Source organism: Corvus hawaiiensis, chromosome 9 (genome assembly GCF_020740725.1).
Source record: "Corvus hawaiiensis isolate bCorHaw1 chromosome 9, bCorHaw1.pri.cur, whole genome shotgun sequence".
Classification (NCBI taxonomy): Eukaryota; Metazoa; Chordata; class Aves; order Passeriformes; family Corvidae; genus Corvus; species Corvus hawaiiensis.
The window spans coordinates 11356907-11370498 of NC_063221.1; the positions used below are offsets into that span (position 1 = coordinate 11356907).

At 41.7% G+C, this 13592-nt stretch overlaps 1 long non-coding RNA gene across 2 annotated transcripts in view; it reads left to right on the forward strand.

The window, feature by feature from the left end:
* LOC125330325 overlaps nt 1-13592 on the forward strand; it is a 55612-nt gene that overhangs the window by 40912 nt on the left and 1108 nt on the right. The window contains exon 10 of one of the 2 annotated variants that reach the window (XR_007205459.1): nt 1156-2892. The exons of the other annotated variant lie outside the window; for it this stretch is intronic. This is a non-coding gene — a long non-coding RNA (uncharacterized LOC125330325). Of the gene's footprint in view, nt 1-1155; nt 2893-13592 lie in introns of those variants that run through there. 2 annotated transcript variants of the gene reach the window in all.

Consider the following 13592-nt stretch of genomic DNA (forward strand, 5'->3'; position numbering starts at 1 on the left):
GCCAACAGATCATGCAAGCGGCATGCAGCCCTAATTTTGAGCTATTACAAAGTAAAGCAAATTTCCTATCTTTCATTTCTTTCCAGACTTAGATCAATTTATTTCTTCTTAGATTTACATTCCCATTATTTATTTCTGAATTTCTATATTAAAAGGAAAAAACGTTACCTGATTTAGTGCTTAATTTTTTTAAGAGCGGCATTACTTCTATTGAGCGACAACTCCAATCTGCACTGTTGTGAGCATTAGCAGAGGATCTGGGAAGAGACATTCAGAGGGATGAATTCAGAGGTGATAGTGTAACATAAACTCAGGAATAAGACCCACACACACTTTGTGTTAAGGTAAACCATAAAAGAAAGGAGCAGAAGAGGAAAAGCAGTTAAGTGAATGGTATGTAACACCTAATCTAAAGCACATTTATCTTTCCTTCAGCACACACAAAACTTTTGCTTAGTTTCTTTTTATAGTTACTGAATACTGTTACCCACATTATTTGAAGTTGGAATTTACTGTGTGGGGACTTAAAACCTTACTAAAATCTTAAAAATAGGCTTTGTAATAAAAATATTTAATAATTTGCAACATACACCAACTCTTACTCTCCTACTATGTTCATCACATTTTCTCCCGTGAAGAATATCATGAATGTATGCCAGCCACAGAAATACATTTAATGTACTTATACCAGAATAACAGTGCTTAAGCACCTTCTTACTACTTCAGCTCTATTTCATATACATGGGTATGTTTGCTCAGCAACTCAGCTTCTGAAAGACAAAAATAAATTTACTCATTTCTACAGCTGTGAAAAGATTTCTGAAATATGGAAAATTTTAAGAGCTCCTTCACTGAAAAAAAAAAATCGCAGGATTAAAGAAATCCAGGGAAAGAGAAAAGATTAACCTAGAAAAGGCAAACAGGCAAGAGAATAAATCTGAGCTTCATTGTGGCTTTCCACTTCAACAGAGGATTCTTATAAGGCCCTGGCCACGGTGCTCAAGCTCTCACAGGTAGGAGGACAGGGGTGGGCATATGTCTCCAATGTGCACAGCAGCCTCTGTGACATTAGTCAGGGCCACGGTGCAATTGTTCCAAGGAGGAGGAACACGTGGTCTGGCACAGAACCGCATTTTTCTCTCCGCTTTCCTGCAGTTACCGCACGGAGCACAGGAGTCAGAGATGCCATGGCACCGTAATGGAAATAAATGACTCCGCAGAGCCAGCAGCGGGAGGTGGGAGCAGGAAGCATCCTCATCCCAGCCTCAGCGGCCACGTAAATCTGTCCCCGTCAGGAGGGCTCCGGGAGGCGCTGGCACCCGCCGCTCCCCGGGAGTCAGTGAGAGTTCAGGTGCTTACTGTGTCATCAAGCCTGACCTTCAGATGCGACACGGCCAGCACGTTTGTTTTCCCACAGCAGTGATTGCTTCAGTCAATTATTATTGCCCATCCTGGAGTGCAAACACATAAGGATTTGATTTACAGTGCAAAATATACATCCTGAATTTACTTCCTCTTTTGTTTTTGGTCTGCCGTACCGTCTCCAGCTTAAAGGGGTGACAGCAAATTATTTCATAGGTAAATATATCTACATATGAGGAAGGCTAAATATCAGTCATTCAGGGCATCCTGAGATGAACACTCCATATACCGTTGGATGTGTTGTGTCAGATGTGACAATATATTTAAAGGGTTTTGCATTTTGTTTTAAAGTGCTCTTTTGTCTGCTCCTACCTAAAAAAAATCATTAACAAATTTGTTGATTTGGCAATCTAACCATTAAATCCAGTTTAGCACAGATTTAAGATTGTACATTCAGTTCTTTAAGCAATGTTTAGGTATTACCAATATACTGAAAGATAGATGAGACAGCCTCATGGTAATACAGCTTTTAACCTTTCCTCTCCTCTACCATGACGGGGGAGAATTACAGTAAATGATGGTTACCTTGTCTGCAGTATGGACAATTGATTTGACCTCACTGCATCTGATGCTCTAATGGACTTCGTGGCTGAATCCCTGGAGATATAAAATATGTCCAAGTGAATTGGGGCAGGTTAAAGAACGGACCTGCTTTTCATGGCTGGCTCAAGCTGTAATAGATCTCCTGGTTGTTCTGAGAAGAAGATTAAAAATGATCAATATCCAAATCATTAAAAGGAAAGTGGTGGCTTCTGTAAATCTACCTTAGCTATATTTTTCTCCCTGCTGAATGCTGGGGGGGAGCCTAGGTTGGTGACATGAGTTTCTATAACAAATGTTTGCTTCTGTTCACTTTCTTGTGGCATGGTCCCTGTTATAGTAAGAATCAGACACTCGGGTGGCCTGAATCAGCATTGCTTTCCTGAAGTCATGCTTGTTTGCACCACGAGGAATCTAGTCTTATGTTTAGTTAATATGGATAAAATGCCAATACTATTATATTTCTTGGACCAGCAAATAAAGGCAAGTACAGATTTCAGAGAATGATGGCAGCTATGATAACTGAATGTCCTTACAACTCTGCTAGCCCCAAATAAAAGGCCAAAACCAAAGGTCTAGTTTAGGGAGGGGAAAACAAAAAGATTTCCCTTGGCTCCTCTGAGCCCTTCATTTGGCAAAATGTAATTCAACATCTTTTTTATCCCTGCCTACCCTCTCATAGGGGTATGTTTGTGCTCTTTTCCCAGCAGCCTCTCTTACATGAGCTTGTAACATCCCACAGGTCAGAGACCTTCCTCTCTGCACACAATGTGCCAGGCAACTTCAGTGGGATTACATACACCTACATTTCCTCCACTTCCTGGAAAGCCCAAGCCTTAAGAAGACAGCTGTACCACTGTTCCATGGCTGGCACACATACATTAAATAATTATTTAGTACACTTGAAATCCAAGAGAGCCCCAGTCTTTAACCAGCCAAGTCTGACACTGTTGGGATCGGATATTTCCGTTTATTTTATGACAGAAATAAGAGGTAATCCCAAAGTCTGTATTTGAAGATGCAGTCTATTTTCCTACTTTTGAGAAATTTAAGGACACTGGAATTGGACTGACCTAGCTCCATTCCATTAAATTGAGTGAATGTGAAAAATATTCTATTATGAAGGAATAGGTTTTCAACAAATTGAAAAAATTTCCCTTCTTTTTTCCCCACTTGTTTGTTGAACAATATTTTCCTTTTGTTTTTCACATGTTGCTTGTTTAAAAATATGGATGTGTAACAGTAGCCTCTGTAAGGAATGTCTATTTACCTACATGTATTATCTATCTTATATGAAGAAAAGTAAAGGCACTTTACAAGCTCTTTGCTTTTCTCTGGGGTTGCCTATGCCCTGTGGCTTGGGCTGAGCTGAATGCCTCACATCCATGAGGAGAAGAGAGAACAACTGCTGACCCTCAGATCCAGCTATTCTTGTAGCTGGAAACATTGTCAAGGGCTGCAAGCATCAAGCTGTCTGAAAGGCCAAAGTTGAGCACTACATTATTGGAGTAGATGACACTTTATTCTTATTCTTCAACAATTCTAACAACTTCGAGTCCCTCACTGTCCCTTTATGAACACAGATGTCATTTTGATGGGGGGACAGGCAAAATGACAAGAAGGTGACCTGTCAGTGAACTCAGGAGCAGGTGAGGCCTGTCAGCTTCTAATTTCAAACTGGTGTCAGTCCTGAGGAATGGCTGGTATAATCACATTTGTAACTGATCCCCTATAAACTCTGCAAACATTCCCAGTGTGCCTGTTATGAGTAATATGAAATTAACAATTCGTGTTTATGACACCAGACACCAAGAGAATCAAGGAAATTTCAGTAACAGGATCAGCTCCGTCTGTCTTCCAGAGCAGAACACCAAAGTCCCCCAGTCGTAGCCAAATTACTTTGTGCTTATGTTACAATAGGCATTGTTATTTATTTTGAAGACAAACTTTTGTAACTGGGTGTAAAGTGAGGACCTAAGAACTAACCCTTAGTTGAAATTACTCTTTTTAAATTTCTCTCATTCAACCTCTGCCTTTACGATGTTTATGATTTTTAAGTTGAAATTTGGAACCTGACAAACCACACACATACTTCTATCTCGAATTTTTTTAATAACTGAAGGGAAGGCTCTGTGTAAATCTCTCTCAGACACATAAATTACCAGCTGCATGAATACTGCCATTAAGACATGCAGACAAGTGTAAGGGGTGGGGACAGGGCAGGATGCCCGAAAGAGGTGGAGTCACAGAGAAAACAAGACATTTGTTCACTGAGTAACTTATCCATTAATTAATATTAATTAATTAATATTAACCTATCTTCACTGTAGCTGAGCAAGAATGAACACCACAAGTTAGCTTGTCAGACTCCCTTGCTTCTCTGGCATCAGGGAACTTTGTTTCTACAAACTAGACCTTTTCTTCCTGGTTCTGTGTTACATTATCTGTAATTTTTTTATTAGAAAAAGTCAAAATTGCAGTATGTGAGGCTAGATTTGAATTAAAATCAAATACAATCTTGAACCCAACCTAATTAACAAAAGACAGGTACAACTGCAAATGGTCCTTTTGGGGACAATGACAGCCCCAAACCCAAGAGGAAGACTAGGGTGCAAAACTCACATTCATTTTGAGCGTATGAGAAAACATAGGAGCATTTTGTATTGCTGCTACCTGAATCTCAAGAGCTTATCCTGTGCAGCTTTAAAATGCACCAGAAATAGCCCATCACACTTCTGAATCTTGAAACCTTCCAACTGTTTTCCACCACTCAAAACCTCATGTCAGCATCAGCCTTGAATCCTGAGGCAGGGGCTACAAGCTGTGCACACTACCATTGATGAGGTCACCTCTGGACCCGTAATACAATGGCTCACTTTAAATCTGATGCACAGAACAATTTTTTGGTGTTTGGACAGGGCATATAGAACCTTGATAAAAATGCCATCCATTCAGAGCTTTCCTAGAACCCAGTGAAATATGTTTTTGTTTTCCTCCTATTTACATGGTTATAGTTCAACATATGGTTTAAATAGAGAAAATTAGGACAGTTTGGGCTTTTTGGTGTTTGGGGTTTTTTTAAACAAGTCAGAATTTCTGTAGACTAACTTCAGAGGGTTTTCTACCAGGAAACCAAGTGGGGAGAGGAACAAAAACAACCCCAACTAGGTTCCCTTCTGAAAGGAAAGGTAGGAAGTGGAAGAACAGGACAAAAACCTTTGTTGAGCTGTTCAGAGTAGACCCTGATCTTGAGGCTGTTCCCCACACACAGAAAGGAGCTGCAGAGCACATCTCTTTTCATGACGTAGCTGATGGTATTTTGAGCACTCAGGTCCTGCACTTTCCCCCACAGCACCACTTTCTGTGAATACAATTACTTTCAGGGCACCTTCAGTTCTCACCAGCTTCAGTTTTGAAATTAAACAAAATTAGTCCTTTCAAGGCAACTGTGGCACGCACAAGAGCATTTAAAAGCAAGAAAGATGGAGGTGGGGAAAATGAGACTATAAAGAGGTATCCCCATTTTTAAGACTATTAATCTGTGTTACATTGGGGGGGACCGGAACAAGGAAGGCTGCATCACAACAAAGAGTTGAGGCATTTGAGTTTGCCTCCATGTCATGCTGAACAGAGAGTAGCATCATTGCATTGGCTCATTGCATGGGAGATACCTGTGCATAGGTCATTCCACTGGCTGGCTTGGATGTGTGACTGGTCCTATCTCACCCAGCTGCTCTAAATGTTGGCTTAGAATGTTTTCTTCCTGACCCATTGAACTTATAATTAGCTCTACAAAATGGATTAGCAGAGCATACTGAGACCACAACTGAAAGACTTAGAAACTAGTCTGCAAAGTAGGTTCAAATCCTTGCCCTGCTTGATTCCCTCTCAGGCTCAGTGACTGCTATTTCACAACTCATTGCACTTTGCTGGCTACAGGGCACCCACACGCAAATGCCCCTATCATGGAATAATTCCTTTTTTTGCTATATACAGAAAGATCACCACATCTGGGAAACTTTCCCCTCAAAAACAATCCATTTAAAAAGTAAGTTTAAGTTCTCGTGACTCAGTGTTTTCTTTAAAAATAAGAAAAAGCATGTTTCAGTCAAAAACCTGTAATCAACTCAAACTGAAATGGCAAGGTTTCCCCTGCCCTTGGCTGCATGGCAACGTGTGTGCAGCCCCAGGGAATGCATCAGCACCAGTGCAGTGACCCAGTGAAAATCCTGGAAGAAGGCAGACAGCATTAAAGTCATGCATTAAGGAATGCTTGTGTATACTTCTGAGGCAAATTACAGAACTCCCCAGAAATATCTGCAATGTGATGGCTTAGGAAAACCATGTGGGAATTGTACCTTGGACAAGAAATATGCCAGTAACAGAACTAGTGGCTGTATCTTCCCCCTGGAGCTCACCTTCTCTTTTTAAATCCCCAGGAGCCAGAGCTGCAGAGGCAGAGGGGGATACCCGTGGCACACAGCCTTTCCCATTTCCTCTCATAGGCACAAGTCTGCAGAATAACGATACAGATTTATTCAAAGGAGTCACTGTGGAAGCAGATCTGGATGCATGTGGCAGAGCTGGAGGCATCTCACTGTGATTAGTCAGTAGTGAAACAAGTAGTTATTTATGTTGCACACATCTAATGAACGAGAATTAGTCATGGCTCTGATTCTTGCGCAGCTTATCTAATATTGGAAAGGAAACTGCACTGTTTTTTCTAATTCAAAGAGGCTGGGTGAAATAAGAACTGCCTTCTGCCTTTGACTAAATATTAGAAAACTGGTTTCCATGTTCAGAAGCATCTGGGTGTATTTTTTCATATTCTTTCCTTCTCTGAGTTTTCCTGACTTCAGTCAGGAGGTGAAATGCCAGAAATATCCAGAGATACCCTACCAAAACAGACGGCTCCCCTGCGGGCATTGCAGCCCCAGCGGGTGTTTTTCCAAACCACCCCTGAACTCTGAACCTCCAAATCATTTACAGATCCCTTCCATGCAGAGATGAAACCACATCACTGCCTGCCTTTTGCAAGCAGAAGTGTGATGGAGAGCCTGGATCAGCAGAGCTCCTGTGCACAGTCCAGCTGCTTTGCAAATGCAGCTCAAGTGACTCAAGGCTTCTGTGGTTGCAGTTGCAAGTTGCAGTCACTGGAGCTGGGAACGGAGGAGTTGTCAGACTCTGTTTGTGCTGGATGCTGTTAAGGTCTGTGGAGCTAGGCACAAGCTGGGCACCCATTAGCTCTGTAATTACCCAAAGAAAACCTTCTCCTTTTTTTCTCAGGGTACAGCCTGAACAAAGCTTAACTAGCCAAAAAACTAGGAGACGCTAAATTTCCAACTACAAGCACTGTCTGGTCCAATGGTATTTTGTAAGAAACTAAAGCCTCCTGTCCCTGGTGATAAGCTGGTTTTTATTATGAAATATAACAGTTGTATTGTACATGACTGTTCTGTACAATGCAATTTACAGAGCTGCTCTGGTGACTGCTGTCCCTGACAGGGTGCCCTTTATAACAGGACTTGTATCGCGTCAACATTTTCATGATTCTAGGAGAGTAGAGAAAGAAATGTTTCCATAATAGAAAATTCGTGTTAGGTAACTATCATTGAAGTGTGTATGAGATCGGATGTCAAAACATTTTTATTGTTAGCTGGTGGGAATTACACTGACTGACAGCAGCAGTTTAATAACTGAGAAGCAGCATAGTTCGTTATTTGAATTGTTTTTCCATTTGCATTTTGAAGTGATAAAGCCTTAGAAATGCACACAGGGTCCCTGCTCTCACTTTCTCAGGTTGGTACAAGAGGAATGACTGATAAAAGAGATTAATAAATAATGCTTTAACTTTGTCTTGCTACACGGTGCCAAAGTATCCTGGCCTATTAACAGCATAAGCAATGATCCTACATTGTTAAAATGAAGTTAAAATGAGATTGAGCTCACTGTTAAAATGAAGATGAGCCGCAGTACGGGGTGTTTTCCGGACCCTCGTGCCCAGCTGTGGTTCTGTTGCCACGGGCCGTCATTGCCGCTGCCGGCCGCAGTTCCGGCGCTGGCCGCGAGGTGGCGGCCGAGGCGGTGCCATGGCCCGCAGGCCCCGCGGTTCGCTGCTGCCGGGAGCGCTTCGGGAAAAACAATCAACCCTCTGCTTCCCGCTTCGCGATGTCCTCCTGCTGCGCGGCTTCCAGAGGCTGCGAACAGTCGTACTGCTCCTTGTACCCTCTGCTCTACAGGCAGGGGAGAACCATTCCCTCAGAATTTACTGTGCTGTCGTTATCTTCACTTGAAAACATTACCTGCTATCACACAACCACCCTGAAACATCCCCAAACCTTCTGACTTGAACCTTTGCCACCCACGTGTATGGCCACTTACCAAAGTCTCTCATATGCCCTACTCAGAAGAGGGAGGCTGTGACACCCTCTGCCTCAGGCTGTGATGACATCCCCATCCACGTTTAGGTTTTCCACATTTATTTTACTTCTGTTCTTTATTTTAATCCCGCTAAACTATTTCTTCAATGTTTTCGCACCTTGCTTCAGCTTAGAGACTGCAACTGTAAACCAGCATATCTGAAAGCTACAGAAGCATTTAGGACAGGAGCCTTCCCCTGAGCTGGATGTGTTTGTCAGATTGTCAGCGTGCACAGCACTTTGCCAAGGAAGTGATGGGAACTACACTGTTGACACAGCATTAATGTTTCTTGCTTCCTGTCTGTTCACATCATTAACCCACGTAGCTGTATAATACCCTTGTGCCAAAGTCACAAAAAACTGGCTTAAATACCTCTCAGAGGTGCTGAGGTGGTTGAGCCCATCCGAATTTGTGTTTCCACAGCAGCCTGCTCTGGTGGGATCCCCACTTTTCAGAACAAAAGCATGCTTTTTACTCCATCTCCAATATCCAATATGTTCTTAATGGTCTTTTAGATTAGGTCTCAGTTGCCAATAGGCTTCAATAGCAGCCTAAACTTGGAGCTATTTGGGTCAGAATGGTTTAAGGGTAACATCATGGAGGTCACAGGCTTCTGCCTGTGGCTCCGGCACCATAAAAAGCAGTGACAGTGCTCAGTGTCAAGATGCTCTGGCAATGAGAGCAGCTGAGGACTGCAGCTAACCCTGGATTCAGAATATCAAGGCATTGAACAGCATTATAAAATACTAGACGAGAAGGTGGGCAGATAAAAAGGAAGGGAAATAGAAAAGATAGGACATGAAGAAAGAAAAATAGTTGAGAATATATAGGAGAGTTAAAAGGTCCTGATCTGTATTTTTTGAGCCTATTCATGTGTGTGCACAAGAGCATGCATGTGCATGTTACCCCAGCACATGACCATAGGAACTGCTGCTGGACAACAAATAAGAAAAGAAAATGTGGGAGGAGATGATGAATAGAAGAGGAAAGTGGTCTAGAATAAGGAAGCTTGGTATTTTTTGTCTTTAAAGACTGGACTTGCATGAAGTCTTACACATGGAAGAATTGATTGTTTTGAAAATAAATACAAAGATTAACTCCTGGGTAGAGCTATTTCAAAGTAGTAAACCAGCTGGCTCTAAAAATGTTTTTGAACAGTAGCAGTGAGAAACTCTTAATGGTAGCACAAATAGGCAGCCTAAATGAATTCAGTCCTTGCTGGTAAAATACTGCCGTGCTTTTCAAGTCAAAATTTCAAACTGTTTTTGTTTGTTTGCTAGGAGTTCATCTCCCTTTTTTACTTGCATTTAATCGAATGGGATTTTGGTTCTGCCTGTCATTTTGAAGTAGATTGGAAAAGAGGGATAGGCCCCTGTGAGAAATGAATTTAACAACCAAATGCTGTCCCTGAGAAACCAGAGCAGTGCCTCTGTGCCAGGGGGGGACCAGAACAGAAAGAGAGGAGTGAGAAGGGAGGGTCTGTATGCTGCTCACAGGCTCAGCTCTTGCCCAGCTCCCTTTTGGTCTTTATAGGCCACTGGCAAATTTTTTTAAAATGTTCTGAAATCTCAGAGCTTTGAAAGAAGCTTGTCCACAAGTGTCATGTGGAGCTCTGGGTGGTAGATGCTAGCTGTCCCTTATTTCATTTACGTGCCTAAGGAAAAGCTATCACCTTGTAAATCTGGCATCAGTGCCAAGTGGTCAAGTTCTGGTTTATCTCCTCAGTTCTGTCCAGGTTTCCCCTTAGAAAAACTAAACAAAATCCTGTACTTTGAGTGCTGTTCACACACATGAAGTTTCAGTTTGAAGTGAATTAAAATCACCAGTGGATCTGTTCAACACGTGTTAGGCTCTGCCTCAGTTGCCAGGAAGCGTTATTTTATGTCAAGGGGAAATTTGGGGCATCTTTTACTGGTTTCTCTAGTAAGAAGGTTGTGTCCTAGTCCCACTGTCCAGGAGTACAAAAGCCACCCTGCTTGCTCCCAAGGACAAACCCTAGAGAAACAGGCCACTCATTCAGATATCAGTTATATCCACATCCAGCAGATTGTTTCCTTACCAGGAGATACCAGTTTTAGAAGAATTTGATTTCAGAGTTTGAAGCAGTTCCACAGACCACTTGGGCTTAACCTTCAAATGCCTTAGATAGATATGAGCCTTGAAAATGACCCTCTGCACCCTGGGAACTTTTGCAGGGAAAAAAAAACCACCCAGGGGGTATAGCCTTGACTATGTTGCTGAGTCAGTGAATTGCAGTGCTCCAAATTGCCTGAAGATTTAGTTAACCATGAGTAAGTTTCCTTCAGGTAGGAAAATATAACAGTAATAAGGATTATAGTTTGTGAACGTTTACGTGAAATACATACATGTGCATATATTTTTAATAGGAAAGGAAAAGGAGTCTAGAGATGGAAGAGATTTGTAATCCAGTGTCTGCTGTCTGGGAAGAGCAAGGAGCTGAGGAGACATATCCAGGAGCAGAGCCATGCTTCTGCAGTGTTGCTCAGAGTCCCAGCACTACCATGCACTCTGTGCCACAGGAACATCCCAGTGCACCCCATGAGGCTGCCGGGAACCTGACAGGGAAAACAGCTGGAGCAGCTAGAAAGCCCATCCAGTTCTCATTGGCAGCATTTTCAGCACTGCAAACAATTGTTACCTGAAATTGCACCATTGATGCTTCAATGTAAAATGCCCAGAAACAAGGAGAGACTTTGTCAGACCTTCCCAGCAGCACTAGGGTAGAATATGGATCTGGGATAAGTGTGATTTTTGTCTTAGCTACGGCTGATCCCAATATTATGCAGGCAACCACCCTTAATGAGAGATAGGGACAATAAATTTTGTGACTTTGTTTAGGCAGTGACATTTCGGTATTGGGGGCAAAATGCTTCACAAAAGCCAAGGGACTCATTTATCTTTTCATACATCTTCACATGTTCATTTCAAAATACAGCTTTTTTGTGAGCTGTGATACCCATTCCAAACCTGAACAGTTCCTGTGGCTCATCTGTCATGTATATGTTTGCAGATCACACTGTGTTCTGAGATCTGCTTTCACAGCATTCAGAATGTGCAGCTGCAAATGGAAATGTAGGAGGGATCAGCACTGAGGGGTTTGCATTTAGCATCGACTACTAGAATCCCAAAACTAGAAATGAGCCAGAGGAAACCAGCAGTGCTCTGCTTTGCATATGCTTATGGCCCAGGAGCAAATCCAAGGACCCAGGTCTGATTTCCCAATTCTGCACATGCAGTCCTGCAATTTTTTCAATATCTGCACCAAGAAATATGTAGGCATCTGAGGGTTGGATTCAGATCTGAGATGAATATTTACTTCTATCAATTAGGAAAAGGTTTAGACAAGTGCTCTGTGATCATTACCTTAACAAAACCAGAGCTTTATCTCTAGAGTTGAAAAACTGTGTTTGAACAGAACAATCTGCAAGTCTATTCAAGTTCCTCCAACTCCTGCTGTTTTTAGTACAGGTACCTAAATTGAAGTTAAATATGTGAATTGCATTGCTGTTGTTTTATGTCAGTGACAGAATTTTGTTCCTGTTAAGATTATTTCTACTGTGACATGAAACTGTGTGACAAAGTAAATTAATACAGCAAGAAAGTCAAACTGTCCATACAAAATATGTTGACATAGCTGCTCTATCTTCCTAGCCTTTTCTTTCTATATTTACTTATTTGTTGTGTTCCTTCCTGTAACATGTTTTGGTCACTCTCAACAAAAAACCTCATTACAATAGGGTTTTTTTCAAATTTATGCCAGCTAATTTAATTTCAGGCAGAAATTGAGCCTTGTCATCACTGGCTAATTCTTGCAGCTTATCTTATTTGAGACACTAATACAAGGAAAATATTTAACAGTACTTAGAAAATTGTTTTAGTAGTAGATGCATGAATTTGAGACCAACACAGTGAAGTTCTGTAAAGCCTACAGCAACTTCATGATCACGAGTATTTACACAAGCTGACTAATCCAAGAGCTTTCACCAGCCAGCCAGTTAGACACAGAACACCCAGCTGCTGTGGCTGGTTTGTGTGGGGTTTGTCTTGTGAACTTGGAATCCTTGCCACAACACTCTTGTAATCACTCTAGCAGTAATTTCAGACAAACTGGTCATGAGATGATAGCCTCAAAGCACAAAAGAAGCTTCAATCTTTTAGTCAAAAAGCATTTTCTCTTTTCTCTGAGGGCTAATTGCTCTGTGCAAGTTCTTGACTATGAATAGCTCACCCTGCCTTCTAACCCAGACTCCACGGTGCTATGAGCTGGCCCCATAAAGCCATTCCCACACAGCTCTGCACTCACCCACTGACCCAGACACTCATTGCTACTCTCAGTGGGGTACTGTTAGCCCAGCCCTACCAGCGTATTGGACAAATCTCTTTTTTTGTGTGTGTGTAAACATATTCACAGATATATTCTCTGTTATTTCGTCAGAGAACAGCAGACACATGTTTATGTAACTGTCTGTGTGATATCTGAATACCTCAGTGTTCTTTGGGATCATACTTAGGCCAGTTTGTCAAAATCTGGGGGAAATACCTCCCTTTGCATCATTTCACCAATTAAATGCCTCACCCTTGCACTTGTTTTCTTTTGGGAGTGCAACATAAACTTGGGTGCAATTGAGCCTCTGTAAGGTCCTGCTTTACTCATGGAAACCAAATTAAATGCATATATTAGCCAGCATCGATCCACTTAGGACAGGTTAGACTGAAGGGTAGATGTGATGCCAGTTTCTGTATAGTCCGTATAATGTGTTCATCTGCACAGAAGTCACCCAAATTGTTTAGAGCTGCTGCACAATCCATATTTTGAGATCCAGCTAAGAAGCCTCGATTTAGTACCTATCAGGAACTGAATCCAAACGTGCATTTCATATCAAAGCATGTCACTCTGTAACACTGCTGTAATTCATGCAAGTCCTGTGAATTTATATTTCCCCAGATAAAAATAAATATAATATTCTTGGTATTTGTAAAACTACACCAATACAAAAAACCCACAAAAATCCCCTAAACTCCTACTATACCTTCATTGGAAAAACTGATCTTATGACTGGGCTTGTAAATGTTCTTGATCTTTTTGCAAGGTTGCATGGCAAGCATATGGGGCTTAGAATTCCAGCCTCAGGGTCCATCAGGGCTTTAACATTTAACAAGAAACTGACATTTGTCAGTCACATCTATTG